At 38.8% G+C, this 12,729-nt stretch overlaps 1 long non-coding RNA gene and 8 other non-coding genes across 11 annotated transcripts; all 9 read right to left on the bottom strand.

The window, feature by feature from the left end:
* Positions 1 to 8,287: 8,287 nt before the first annotated feature.
* LOC137876740 (uncharacterized) lies at positions 8,288 to 11,960 on the bottom strand. Of its 3 annotated transcripts, none has more exons than XR_011103457.1 (11): positions 11,706 to 11,960; positions 11,367 to 11,451; positions 11,124 to 11,167; positions 10,829 to 10,913; positions 10,519 to 10,603; positions 10,223 to 10,315; positions 9,940 to 10,021; positions 9,018 to 9,071; positions 8,762 to 8,813; positions 8,513 to 8,565; positions 8,288 to 8,395 (listed from the first exon to the last, which is right to left on the bottom strand). It is a non-coding gene; the product is annotated as an uncharacterized lncRNA (long non-coding RNA). The 3 variants fall into 3 exon arrangements; XR_011103458.1 differs by having other exon boundaries at positions 11,678 to 11,960; XR_011103459.1 differs by having other exon boundaries at positions 11,924 to 11,944.
* On the bottom strand, positions 8,641 to 8,714 carry LOC137876867 (small nucleolar RNA SNORD65). The gene has a single exon (XR_011103480.1). It is a non-coding gene; the product is annotated as a small nucleolar RNA SNORD65 (small nucleolar RNA).
* LOC137876871 (small nucleolar RNA SNORD65) lies at positions 8,904 to 8,977 on the bottom strand. The gene has a single exon (XR_011103484.1). It is a non-coding gene; the product is annotated as a small nucleolar RNA SNORD65 (small nucleolar RNA).
* LOC137876876 (small nucleolar RNA SNORD49) lies at positions 9,163 to 9,240 on the bottom strand. Its single transcript, XR_011103489.1, has one exon. It is a non-coding gene; the product is annotated as a small nucleolar RNA SNORD49 (small nucleolar RNA).
* On the bottom strand, positions 10,102 to 10,175 carry LOC137876868 (small nucleolar RNA SNORD65). Its single transcript, XR_011103481.1, has one exon. It is a non-coding gene; the product is annotated as a small nucleolar RNA SNORD65 (small nucleolar RNA).
* On the bottom strand, positions 10,398 to 10,471 carry LOC137876870 (small nucleolar RNA SNORD65). The gene has a single exon (XR_011103483.1). It is a non-coding gene; the product is annotated as a small nucleolar RNA SNORD65 (small nucleolar RNA).
* On the bottom strand, positions 10,708 to 10,781 carry LOC137876869 (small nucleolar RNA SNORD65). The gene has a single exon (XR_011103482.1). It is a non-coding gene; the product is annotated as a small nucleolar RNA SNORD65 (small nucleolar RNA).
* On the bottom strand, positions 10,998 to 11,071 carry LOC137876872 (small nucleolar RNA SNORD65). Its single transcript, XR_011103485.1, has one exon. It is a non-coding gene; the product is annotated as a small nucleolar RNA SNORD65 (small nucleolar RNA).
* Positions 11,245 to 11,323, bottom strand: LOC137876875 (small nucleolar RNA SNORD49). Its single transcript, XR_011103488.1, has one exon. It is a non-coding gene; the product is annotated as a small nucleolar RNA SNORD49 (small nucleolar RNA).
* Positions 11,961 to 12,729: the final 769 nt, after the last annotated feature.

Genomic DNA, 12,729 nt, shown 5'->3' on the forward strand with positions numbered 1-12,729 from the left:
TGGCACACACAAAAAATCTACAAGACAAAAATAACATGTCATGTCAGATTTTAGAAAAAAGAATAAAAGCATTTATATTATATATATATATATACACACACACACACACACACACACACACACACACACACACACACACACATTAATAAACAATACATGTTGAAGCAACATCTATGGCATAAATGTGCACAAATTTAACATTTGAAGGTTCATAAATAAATTGTATTAAATATCAGGGCTGCTGTAAGGGATTCCATTACAGATACACCGGGTTACTTTTTTAGTGCACGGAAATCTTTGGTGCCCTTATTGGATCTGTCTTATGATGAATTCATGCTTATTTGGTCTTGAGTTGTGAAATAACTACTGAACTGTTGCAGAATCAGTGCACTAACCATCTTATCACACTCTAATTAGAAATGTAAGATGACACAGAGCAGAAAGTCAATGTATAAGTACCAAAGTAACATCTGCAGCAGCAACAATAATAACAAGCAGTCAGCAAGTCTGGACATACAGTATGACAGTTAATCTCTCAGCATGTTCATTTTTGTTGGAATTTTTTTTCTTTCACTACCAGGTTTACGGTTGCCCTCAAGACAAATCGTGTTGAGACAAGATTTACTATATGCGTGACAGCCTTTCAGAAAGTTATTTGAAAAAAGCGCTGCAGCACTACATGCAAATAATCAGAAGGTAAAAAGCAGAATCAGGTCAGGAAGTACAGATCTACAGAATTGATATCAGTGCAAACCACAAAAAATTTGAATTTTCTTATTACTATTAATCTTCCTCCAGTCTTGTATACACTGGATTAGTGAAAAATAAATAACAAACTTATACAAATATGTTGCCTGTTTAAAGCCTAATGCCTGCAAGGAAAAACTAGCGGCTGGTGCTGTTCCAGACTGTTAAACAAACATGTTTTTGAAATAAAGATTGCTTGTGAAGTTACAGACAAGTCATGATACTGAATAAAACTAAATATTAGATCTTGGTTTATTTTTAGGTGTCTTCACTAGCAAATGACAAATCACAAGCGTACAAAGGAGAAACAAAAGCTTCCACTAATTCCTGACATGTCAGCACCCAACTCCGCACATACTGCCATGAGACATTATAGACTTAAGTCTGTCTCTGTATGCAAGAGTAGCCCTTGGGACAAATTCTTCTGAAACAAGTGGTTGGCACGCTATGCTTTAAAACAAGCTTTTTATGATGAGTTCTCACACATACTTCACATTCTCCTCTCACATGTATGTAAAGCAGAGCATAGAGTGAAGGCAGGAGTAATTAAAGACTTGTAAAATGTGTTTTACCAAAAATGCTGAAATAATAAAATAAATACTGTAAAGCAAAGGCAGAAAGTACTGAGGAGCAAATAAATATCTGAGCAGGTATGAGCATCTGCATTAATTAAACACATTTTAAAGCATGCTTTTGATTGCAGGCTTCAAACAGCTCTCTTTATTCAATTTAATTACATTGGTTATGGTAATAAGTAGTAGTAGTAGTAGTAGCAGTAGGCAGGGTGCCAGGAATGTCTGCCAGCTTTACTTCCTAGGTGTGGCGTAATGTGATACCATTTCCCAAGGCACCAAATTATAAACAGTAGCTTATATAATGAAGCATACTTAAGAGTACATAAAGGGATGGATATTACCCCTAATGCAATAACTGTTAGGGCATTATGTTATGTATAATCAACTATAATGCCATGCAATAAAGGATATTTCATTCACAATTAGTTGTTAGCAAGTTAAAAGTCATCTGACATTACTGAACACAAATGTATACACACCGAGCCATAATCAACATCTCTTCATCGATTTACTTGCTCATCTGCAGGTTTGTTGAAACTTGTTACAGCAGCTTTTGCTGGTTACATTAATATTGGTTCAAAATGGTGACGCTTTCCTTTGTCTTTTGTTTATTTTAGTTTGCAGTGCACACTAAAGGAAATACGTGAAAACAGGACATAACAAAGTTATTAGTATTACGGTAACAATCCTAGTGATTGGATTTCACTTATGTTGAAGTCATCCTTAATGTTTCATTGAAGCCATGACAACACCTTACAAGGAATGGTTGATGGTTGCATGTGATATAACACAGCATACCATGTTTGCTCCAATAAGACTAGAAACACAATTTTACTAAGTCTGCTGCTTGAACGAACATTTTTGCAGTTTGAATGTTTACACTTTCCATGCACGTCTAAAATAGATTATGAAATGAAGGTAACACTAACTCTCAAACATTAGGACGTTTGCTGCTGTGAAACAGGAACGCAAACTAAACTTGCTTTAGATCTAATCATCACTGGGTAGTGCAACATGGTATGTTGATCATATGTGATGGGATCTACATTATCTGCAACCAGAATGATAACAGCTCAAAACATTCCCAAAACTAATGAATATAAGTGCCAATATAAGTGCCATAAGACCAACTGTCATTCTCAGCAAACATTTCATCTGTTACTGGTCCCACAGTGGTGGAATGAACTTCCCACTGATGTCAGGACAGCAGAGTCGCTGCCCATCTTTCGCCGCAGGCTGAAAACCCACCTCTTCAGGAAGTGCTACCCTGAGCCTTCCACTTAGCACTTATTGTATTCATACTAGCTTGTTGCACTTATTGTATTCGTATTACTTATAGCACTAACTGTTTTTCTTGTTTCTGTACTGTACTTTGGCTCTGAGTTATGCTCTGCTTCATGCTCTTAGATGCTTGTTTGGAAAAGGAAATGTACTTATGACTTCTGGTGACTAGTAGTTCTTTTGATTACCGATGTTGAATACACTTATTGTAAGTCGCTTTGGATAAAAGCGACTGCTAAATGACTGTAATGTAATGTAATTGTCTGCCCACGTTCGTGATGTGGTTCTACGGGTCCATCTTTTTGGCAGAAATATCTCGTCAAATATTGAAAGGATTAGATGGACATGTCAGCTCTGTTCATTTAAACAAAAATACTTTTAAGATTGTTTTCATTGAGTCTCTGCTCTCAACTACATTATAGTTCCAAAATAGTGTGGACAATCCTTTTAAATATCTGCCATGTCAGGTGGGCCCTGATCAACTTCAATTGAAAATGCATCCATCTATCTGACATATCAATGATTTACTGATATTCTTGTTAGATTCATATCTTTAGGGAATTACATTACAGTCATTTAGCAGACGCTTTTATCCAAAGCGACTTACAATTCAGTATCTATCTACACCGTAGGCACAGCTACGGGAGCAATTTTGGGGTTAAGTGTCTTGCTCAAGGACACATTGACATTAGACTGGTGGAGCAGGAGATCGAACCACCGACCCTCTGATTGAAAGGCGGCCCTGCTCTCCACTTATCCACGGTGATCGAGAACTCATCTAACACCAAACTGTGGGACTCGATCAGCTCTCTCGACTCACTGACTTTTAGAGGCAACATACATGAGTTACACCTGCATGCGCATTCCAAAAACTACACAACCCTATAGCATGCCTTCATTGCAATGCTGTCAGACCTACATAGGACTCTGAGCTGCTGACTTGTCACAAACAACAATCAGCCTGACCAGACTTGTTATTACTGTCAAAATAAATGCACAATTCTGTGAACGTGTTCCATTATGAACTAGTGTAAACTATATAGTGATGCAACAGGCTTACCATCAGGGCCTAATGAGATGGGTGAAGCTGCTGCAAACAATGTTGAGTCTTTGACATCTGGCTGAATATACGTCAGCTTCAGGCGGAGATTGGATTTAACACCCCTCAACGTGTTCCTTTAGTTGGTCTTTAAGGCCACAAGCATCAAAATACACCGCTTCACAACTCAAAATAAATCTGCGTAAAAGATACATTCACTGTTGCAGTCTAGAGCAGAGACTTTCAACATGGGTTGTGGCCGAGTGTAGTGCCAATATGAACCTCAAAGTACTTCTAATAGCAGACCTGGCTGGTGGATTAATTGTGAATAGCCTAGGATCACCCACTGCCCTAGAGGCAAACACCTGCTCCTCAGTCTTCTACACATTAAAAACAAGATGTTTAGTGTCACACAAATCTCTATTTCAGTCGTCAACTGCTGTGTCTGTGCTTTAGGCCCAGGATGGCTGTATTGTCTGAGGACTTAATTATAGTGCTTTCAGAGTGGAGGGGCCCTGAGGGGCACCAGCGCTGATAAATCTGGGCTTGGAAGGGACATTGTTGACCCCAACATTCTGGGTACGATTGGTTAAATTATTACCCAGCAGCACAGTATGCAGTGTGCATAAAATCTCCCATACTTAGTAAACGCTTTCTCCAGCAGAGAGACCCAGAACTCTTTTCCAGACATGGCGGAAACTGAAACAAGTTATTTTATTACATTTGGCAACAATTAAGCAACAACAACATCCATCTTCCAAATTTACTAAAACTTCAAAAGAGAAATGGTGTTGTATAACCAAGTTATAAAAATACTTCCATCTTGAAAGCACATTTCAAATCATCCACTGAGAGGCGACGCCCCCATCAACTCACCTGTAGAGCAGGCGCAACCAAGGCAGAGTCTCAAATCCAATCTGTGGCCCTTCGCTGCATGTTGTCCATTGAGTTCTAGGGTTACCGACTGACAAGAAAAGATTACTTTACCTATAGACTTTGATCCAGAGGCACCACTTGGGTCGTCGGCGACTTACAAAAAGTTAACACTCCAATGGAATAAATAAACCAGCAATGTTCTGCATGAAAACAGAGCACATTACAACATCGTCAGAGAATTAAACTAACCCTAATACACTGAAGGCTCGGCCCTGGTTTTACAGTAAATAACATTGTAGAAGTTTGCATCGTCAAACCATGAATTCCTGTCCACAACAAATGAGGGTTGTGGTCCTGTTAAAAGTCAGAGACTTTCTAAAACACCATACCCGTTATGATTTCGACAATGGATAGGTCGACTTACATGTGCTCTAAACCACTGGTCTCTTTGAGCCACTCAGCTGTGAGATCCTCAAGTTCTCCCAGAGAGTCGAGGTTTACAGGGAAAGTTTTATCCTCAAATGTGCTCTCTCCATTGAGTAGTTTCCTTAAACTGCGTAGTGTCTTGTCATTTCACAGGGTTAGAGAGCTTCCTTCACCTTAGTGAATAATATTTACACACGACAATGCTATGTTAAGAGCGCATAGGCTGTCTGAAATTAGATAAAATGGCAACTGTTTCACAGCTTTGATGCAAAACTGAATTCACTGAAAGTCGCTGCATCCTCGTGTCAAAAGCAAATACGTAAACATGGTACAGAATCAGGTGAAGGATGGACACTCTGGGACCAAACTCTTCACTCTATTCAAACCAATTCAAAACTCCTGCAAGACAAACGTAGTTCTGCAACGGTTTACAGACCTTTGCAGCATCGGCGACGGGAAAGTATTTTTTTTTTAGTCAGAGCACTATTCTTTTAAACTGAAACTTTGTGTGAAGACCTGAATATGCTCATTTTCCCACCTAAACTGAACCTTTTAGATTTGTCTACACTCCAGACAGCGAGATCCTCCTTGTGGCACTGGCACCTCAGTTGTCACAATAGGATTTTGATTAAACTATATTACGAACTGTATTGCATCAAACAATAAACAGATTAATCGAAAAGTTGATTACTGTGTACATGGATAAATTAATATTAAATCGCATGTAGTCAACTATTGTTGCTAGCATACTCCCATCGGCCCACGTTTATCTATTTATATTTATTTATTTTTCTTCTAATGTTACCCTGGTATGTGCTTGCACCATAGACTAACAGTTGACTTGCATACGGTCATTCTATTGCCTTGACTTATTTTGACTTTTTTTTTTTACTTCCGGACTACCTGTCTTACTTTGCGTCGCTCTTCAAAAGAAAAAAACAAATAATCCATAAAACAGACTATCAAAACGTACACGAACCAGGGGAGCACAATCCTCTGATGCCTGGTGACACTCCTGTGACAACTGTTGGCACTGGCAGCTTGTGGCACATAATGACACCTACAGTTGTGGTCAAAAGTTTACATACACTTGTAAAGAACATAATGTCATGGCTCTCTTGAGTTTCCCCGTTATTTCTACAACTCTGATTTTTCTCTGATAGAGTGATTGGAACAGATACTTCTTTGTCACAAAAAACATTCATGAAGTTTGGTTCTTTCATGACTTTATTATGGGTTAACAGAAAAAGTGATCAAATCTGCTGGGTCAAAAATATACATACAGCAGTGCTAATATTTGGTTACATGTCCCTTGGCCATTTTCACTTCAATTAGGCGCTTTTGGTAGCCATCCACAAGCTTCTGGCAAGCTTCTCGTTGAATCTTTGACCACTCCTCTTGACAGAATTGGTGCAGTTCAGTTAAATTTGATGGCTTTCTGACATGGACTTGTTTCTTCAGCATTGTCCACATGTTCTCAATGGGATTTAAGTCAGGACTTTGGGAAGGCCATTTTAAAACCCTAATTCTAGCCTGATTTAGCCATTCCATTACCACTTTTGATGTGTGTTTGGGGTCATTGTCCTGTTGGAACACCCAACTGCGCCCAAGACCCAACCTTTGGGCTGATGATTTTAGGTTATCTTGAAGAATTTGAAGGTAATCCTCCTTCTTCATTATCCCATTTACTCTCTGTAAAGCACCAGTTCCATTGGCAGCAAAACAGCCCCACAGCATAATACTACCACCACCGTGCTTGACGGTAGGCATGGTGTTCTTGGGGTTAAAGGCCTCACCTTTTCTCCTCCAAACATATTGCTGGGCATTGTGGCCAAACAGCTCGATTTTTGTTTCGTCTGACCACAGAACTTTCCTCCAGAAGGTCTTATCTTTGTCCACGTGATCAGCAGCAAACTTCAGTCGAGCCTTAAGGTGCCGCTTTTGGAGCAAGGGCTTCCTTCTTGCACGGCAGCCTCTCAGTCCATGGAGATGCAAAACACGCTTGACTGTGGACACTGACACCTGTGTTCCAGCAGCTTCTAATTCTTGGCAGATCTGCTTTTTGGTGGTTCTCGGTTGACTCTTCACCCTCCTGACCAATTTTCTCTCAGCAGCAGGTGATAGCTTGCGTTTTCTTCCTGATCGTGGCAGTGACAAAACAGTGCCATGCACTTTATACTTACAAACAATTGTTTGCACTGTTGCTCTTGGGACCTGCAGCTGCTTTGAAATGGCTCCAAGTGACTTTCCTGACTTGTTCAAGTCAATGATTCGCTTTTTCAGATCCATGCTGAACTCCTTTGACTTTCCCATTGTAGCGTTTGTGGCCGTTTGTATCCAATGAGCCCTATTTAAATGGCCTCAGAGAAGTCACCAGTTGTAGTCACTCATAATCACTCACAAGAAGTTAAGAGGCCATGCTATGAAGCTCATTTCATTGACACAACTTTCTAAGTCACCAAAATTGCTAATTCATGTTGCTGTATGTATATTTTTGACCCAGCAGATTTTGTCACTTTTTCTGTTAACCCATAATAAAGTCATGAAAGAACCAAACTTCATGAATGTTTTTTGTGACAAAGTATCTGTTCCAATCACTCTATCAGAGAAAAATCAGAGTTGTAGAAATAACTGGAAACTCAAGCGAGCCATGACATTATGTTCTTTACAAGTGTATGTAAACTTTTGACCACAACTGTACATATAAACAGAGGAAGAGTGAAAATATTACATATTTAAAAAAATAAAAATATTCAAACATTTAGGCATAACCACTTGTCAAGGTCATTTGGCACTCTGTAGATGTCATAAAAAGTGAGGAAAAAAAACAAACAAAAACATATTATTGCAGCTGATAATCTTTGACTATTAAGGCCTAATAATCAGTAAAGATTGTATTTTTATTTCAAAACGGCCAAAATCATGTTGATGGCGGAACTATTTCAATAAAGTAAAAGTTGAACCTGGTTGCTCACAGCCACAGTTATAAAGCCAGCCACATATTTTGACTTATTCAGACCGTTACCGATTCCAATGGGTGCCGTTTATATTCAGGGGTTTATGATCTACGTGTTACAAAACAAGTTTCTCCAGTTAATTATAATCTAGTATGATGATAAAACTGATTTATGGCAGCTGACCCATCGTAACAATGGGTGTTCTCAGCTCGGCAGCTTATTGACGGGTGCCGAACGAGTGTCGCTCACTTGCCACAGTTGCGGCACCTGACTGACGCTTGCCGCTGAAGTGCCACTGAGGTGCCACAGTCCTGACGTCTGACTGACGCTTGCCACAGACTAGCCACTGCTATGTCACCTTTATATTTGTGTGAGCTCAACAAAAGGCAACACTAGTGTTTTTTTTTTTTTTTAGGCCATTATGACACTTTATTGACAGTTAATTCTGCTTTTGTTGACATGCATCTTCAGATCGCACCCACAGGTCTTGTCATCTGAGGAAGACAGGGAGTCAGATAAGTCTTTAACAAAATATACCATTAATACAAAATTCAGAACATTTAGATTATACATAATTATTCTCATTAAAATGAATCAGATGGATGTCTCACCACATGCAGCTGGCAGGCTTACAAAGGCAGTCTCTGCAACCACTGATCCAATTCTGAGGGATAAGGAAGAAGAAGGTGAGTCCACAAGTTATGTCACAACAGTGGACTGTGTGAAGCCGCCACTACAAGTTCAGAAAACCGAGAGTCACCACTAAACAATCTGCCGGTAATTCCAGCTGTTTCAGTTTAGAGTTCATCACAACAGGAGCAGCTAGTTGTAGTTTGTTCAGACTCAAGAAGCATATTCACCTGCACAGTCATTGGTTTAATTGCATCTTATGGCAGCTCACAAGCCCTTTATCTACAGAGGGGGAAAATCAAGGTTACAATTTTTTAGTGACTTCAAGTCAATTCATTTTGAGTTATAAGTTACGAAACTGCATCTTCTAATGTTCAGAAAACCGAGAGTCACCACTAAACAATCTGCCGGTAATTCCAGCTGTTTCAGTTTAGAATTCATCACCACAATTGACAGCAATTTTTTTTACTAAAGCTTCAAATCTACCTTTAAAATTCACTTGACTGCAGACTTCAGGGGACAGCAGACTTCCACGGATGCCTGAATAAAAAAAAAAAAAAAAAAAAAAACACATTCAAAAATGAGAATAGACAAACATTCCAAAAACAATCTACAAGTACAGCTTTAAAAGACTCAGAAAAGTGGATCAGAGACAATCGTCAGTTGTCGCATCGGACGGCACTTCCTATTCCAGGTTCTCATCACTGACAAAGCTACACGGTTTGTTTACGCGTTTTTCAAATAACTCTGTACAACAAGAACTTAAGTACTTAAGATTTAACCCATAGTATTGAACACAATTTGTCCGAACTTTGTCAAAGTTGGCTTTGTTCTAAGCCAGAAACGCCACATGACTTAATGACTCACTGGTTTCACTTCAAGTATCATGTTGTCTATATAATGAGGGATTAAATGGGGACAGTCACCACACATTGGTTACAGTATGAGCAGCAGTTCATGATTTCAAACATCTGTATGATTGAACCCCAGTTCAACTGTAGTCACCACGGTTTGATACCAACTACTGGAACCTGGATTAAATCAGACTGATGCAGCAATTTACACAAGTTACTGTCAACTCTGAAGAGACTTCAGTTTGCTGCAAATTATGGGATGCGTTTTTACCATTATTGGGATTTGTGGTCGGTGGGGTGTCCCTGCTAATGCAGAACAATCTTATGTACGTTTTGAGTGTTTTTGTTGTACATAGTTGAGCATAAAGGCCGTCTATATTTTTAAGATGCAGCAAATTATGGGATGCGTTTTTACCATTATTGGGATTTGTGGTCGGTGGGGTGTCCCTGCTAATGCAGAACAATCTTATGTACGTTTTGAGTGTTTTTGTTGTACATAGTTGAGCATAAAGGCCGTCTATATTTTTAAGATGCAGCAAAATAAATCAACTTACAAGATCCGTCTCACGTTGAATCTACAGATGCAGCTCGAAAGAAGAGTCCCTTTCCTTAGAAACCTTAAGTAACCAGCCCAACCTGGATAAAACAGGACACAATTCAAGAAGGTGATTACTAGCTCTGATCAAGTCTATTCAATACGTTTTCACAATTTCTTTGTTCAGAAAACCGAGAGTCACCACTAAACAATCTGCCGGTAATTCCAGCTGTTTCAGTTTAGAGTTCATCACAACAGTTAGCTAGTTGTATTTTTTTTCCAGACATAAGAAGCACATTCACCTGCACAGCATGAATCTTTAGTCATCTGGTTCATTTGAGCACAAATGCAGGATGGCAATGTCACATCTTATGGCAGCTCACAGGCCCTTTCATCTACAGAAGGGAGAAACAAGGTTACAATTTGTTAGCGACATTAAGTCAATTAACGTTGAGTTACAAAACTGCATCTTCTAATGTTCAGAAAACCGAGAGTCACCACTAAACAATCTGCCGGTAATTCCAGCTGTTTCAGTTTAGAATTCATCACAACAGGAGCAGCTAGTTGTAGTTTTTTCAGAAATAAGAAGCATATTCACCCGCACAGTCTTTAGTCATCTGGTGTAATTGGACACACGCAGGATGGCAATGTCACATCTTACGGCAGCTCACAAGCTCTTTGGTCTACAGAAGGGAAAAAAATAAAAAATAAATAAAAAAATCAAGGTTAGGATTTGTTAGCGACATTAAGTCAATTCATGTTGAGTTACAAAACTGCATCTTCTAATGTTCAGAAAACCGAGAGTCACCACTAAACAATCTGCCGGTAATTCCAGCTGTTTCAGTTTAGAGTTCATCACAACAGGAGCAGCTAGTTGTAGTTTTTTCAGACATAAGATGCACATTCACCTGCACAATCTTTAGTCATCTGATGTAGTTGGACACACGCAGGATGGCAATGTCACATCTTATGGCAGCTCACAAGCCGTTTCATCTACAGAAGGGGAAAACAAGGTTACAATTTGTTAGTGACATTAAATCAATTTGAGTTACAAGTTACAGAACTGCATCTTCTAATGTTCAGAAAACCGAGAGTCACCACTAAACAATCTGCCGGTAATTCCAGCTGTTTCAGTTTAGAATTCATCACCACACTTAATGGCTACACCCACAATTTAGACAAATAAATACACATTAAACCAACCTCAGTTGTGACTTGACATCTTGAATGGCTCCATTTTGACTCATCTTAAACAAAACAAAAACAAAATAAGTAACTTCCATTGACTGTTTGATCATCACCACAGAATCAATTGCAGTTTTGGACTCAGAACAGTGAGTATGAAAAACATCGTCAGTTGTCGCATCAGACGGCACTTCCTATTCACAGTTTTCATCACCGACAACTGCATTAAGACACATTAGAGTTTTCTTCACTGTAACTGACCTTGTAGACACATCAGGAGACCCCACTTATCCAATCCATGGCCTGTAAAACTTGTGCAAAGAGCTGCCAGCAGGAGGGGAGCAACCTATGGAGAAAAAAAACAAATTAAACCAATATTAGAGAGATCTTTATAATAATTAAAAAGCATGAGTTTAATTTAGGATTACACTAAAAGGCCAGGTTTCTAAACTCATTGGTAATGTTTCAACATATCATGAAAAACCAACAAGGTTTAAGTTTTACCACATTGTTTGATTACAATCAAATAGTTAGACCATTTAAAATTTGACAAACACTCGAGTTTGACTCACAAAAAGCACATGACAAAAACAATCTCACTTGTTTTTCATCTCGTCTATCGTTCGGTGTTCTCCACGTGGCTGCTTGAGGCCCTGTCAGGATAACGCTAACTTTACACTTAAGCTAGCAGATATCGCGTGTCAATCAAAGTCTCAAACTACAGCTCTACTAACGTGTTGCTGGTGCATCAGTGGTGCGTCATTCTAAACATTGACCACTTTTAACAAGTTAAATGAAGACTGCGGTGGTGGACGCACCTCTGCTTTCATGAGACTATTTGGAAAGAGACAGAATAGTCGCGATGGTGAAATATTTAAACCCTTAATGTCGCAGGAATATAACGTCACTTGTTCTTTAGTTTTAAGCGCTGATCAACCGACTCAAAAGGCATTCTGTCGCCCCCTGCTGTACCGGAGGGTAAACATCACGACATCATCGCGTGTTCTTGGATGAATTTACTCTTGTGCGAATAAATAATTCAAGTCAAATTTAAATACGTGATACATGCCACTATATTTAAACGTAGGGTTATGGACAAATACTACAATATCGTTCACTACACTACAATTATATATTGGGGCAAATTATTTAATTACTTTTAATATTATAACCTACAGACATGTTCTTTGTGAAACTACTAATACAGTAATTGATTAGTTAAAATTACTGTTGTTTATTCATTAGAGCATGAATGGTAATATTATAAAGTGTCAATGTTTTAATTTATTTTAAAACATTGTTTATTTAACTAAACGTGTGTTAAACTCTAGGGCTCCTATTTACAGCTATGTGCTTTTAGTTATAGGACTCTTTTATCGTCACCTGGGCTTGGTTACATTCTATTTTTGGGGTTTTACTTTTTTTAATTGTCTGCTGGTATAAAATGTTTATTGGTTCTGCAGCTCAAATCTCTGCCTTTTTGTTTTTACTGTAAACTTGCTTTCTTGGTTGATAGCGTTCTCTAGTTCTTCTGGACTGAAGACAACACATTCTCTTGTGTTTGGACTTTCTTTCATCAACACCATTACGTCACTAATGTGATCAAGACAGTGTAGGCTGCACC

This window comes from Cebidichthys violaceus, unplaced genomic scaffold (assembly GCF_023349555.1).
Source record: "Cebidichthys violaceus isolate CVI_PGR_0920_01 unplaced genomic scaffold, fCebVio1.0.p SCAF_20, whole genome shotgun sequence".
In the NCBI taxonomy this organism is placed as follows: Eukaryota; Metazoa; Chordata; class Actinopteri; order Perciformes; family Stichaeidae; genus Cebidichthys; species Cebidichthys violaceus.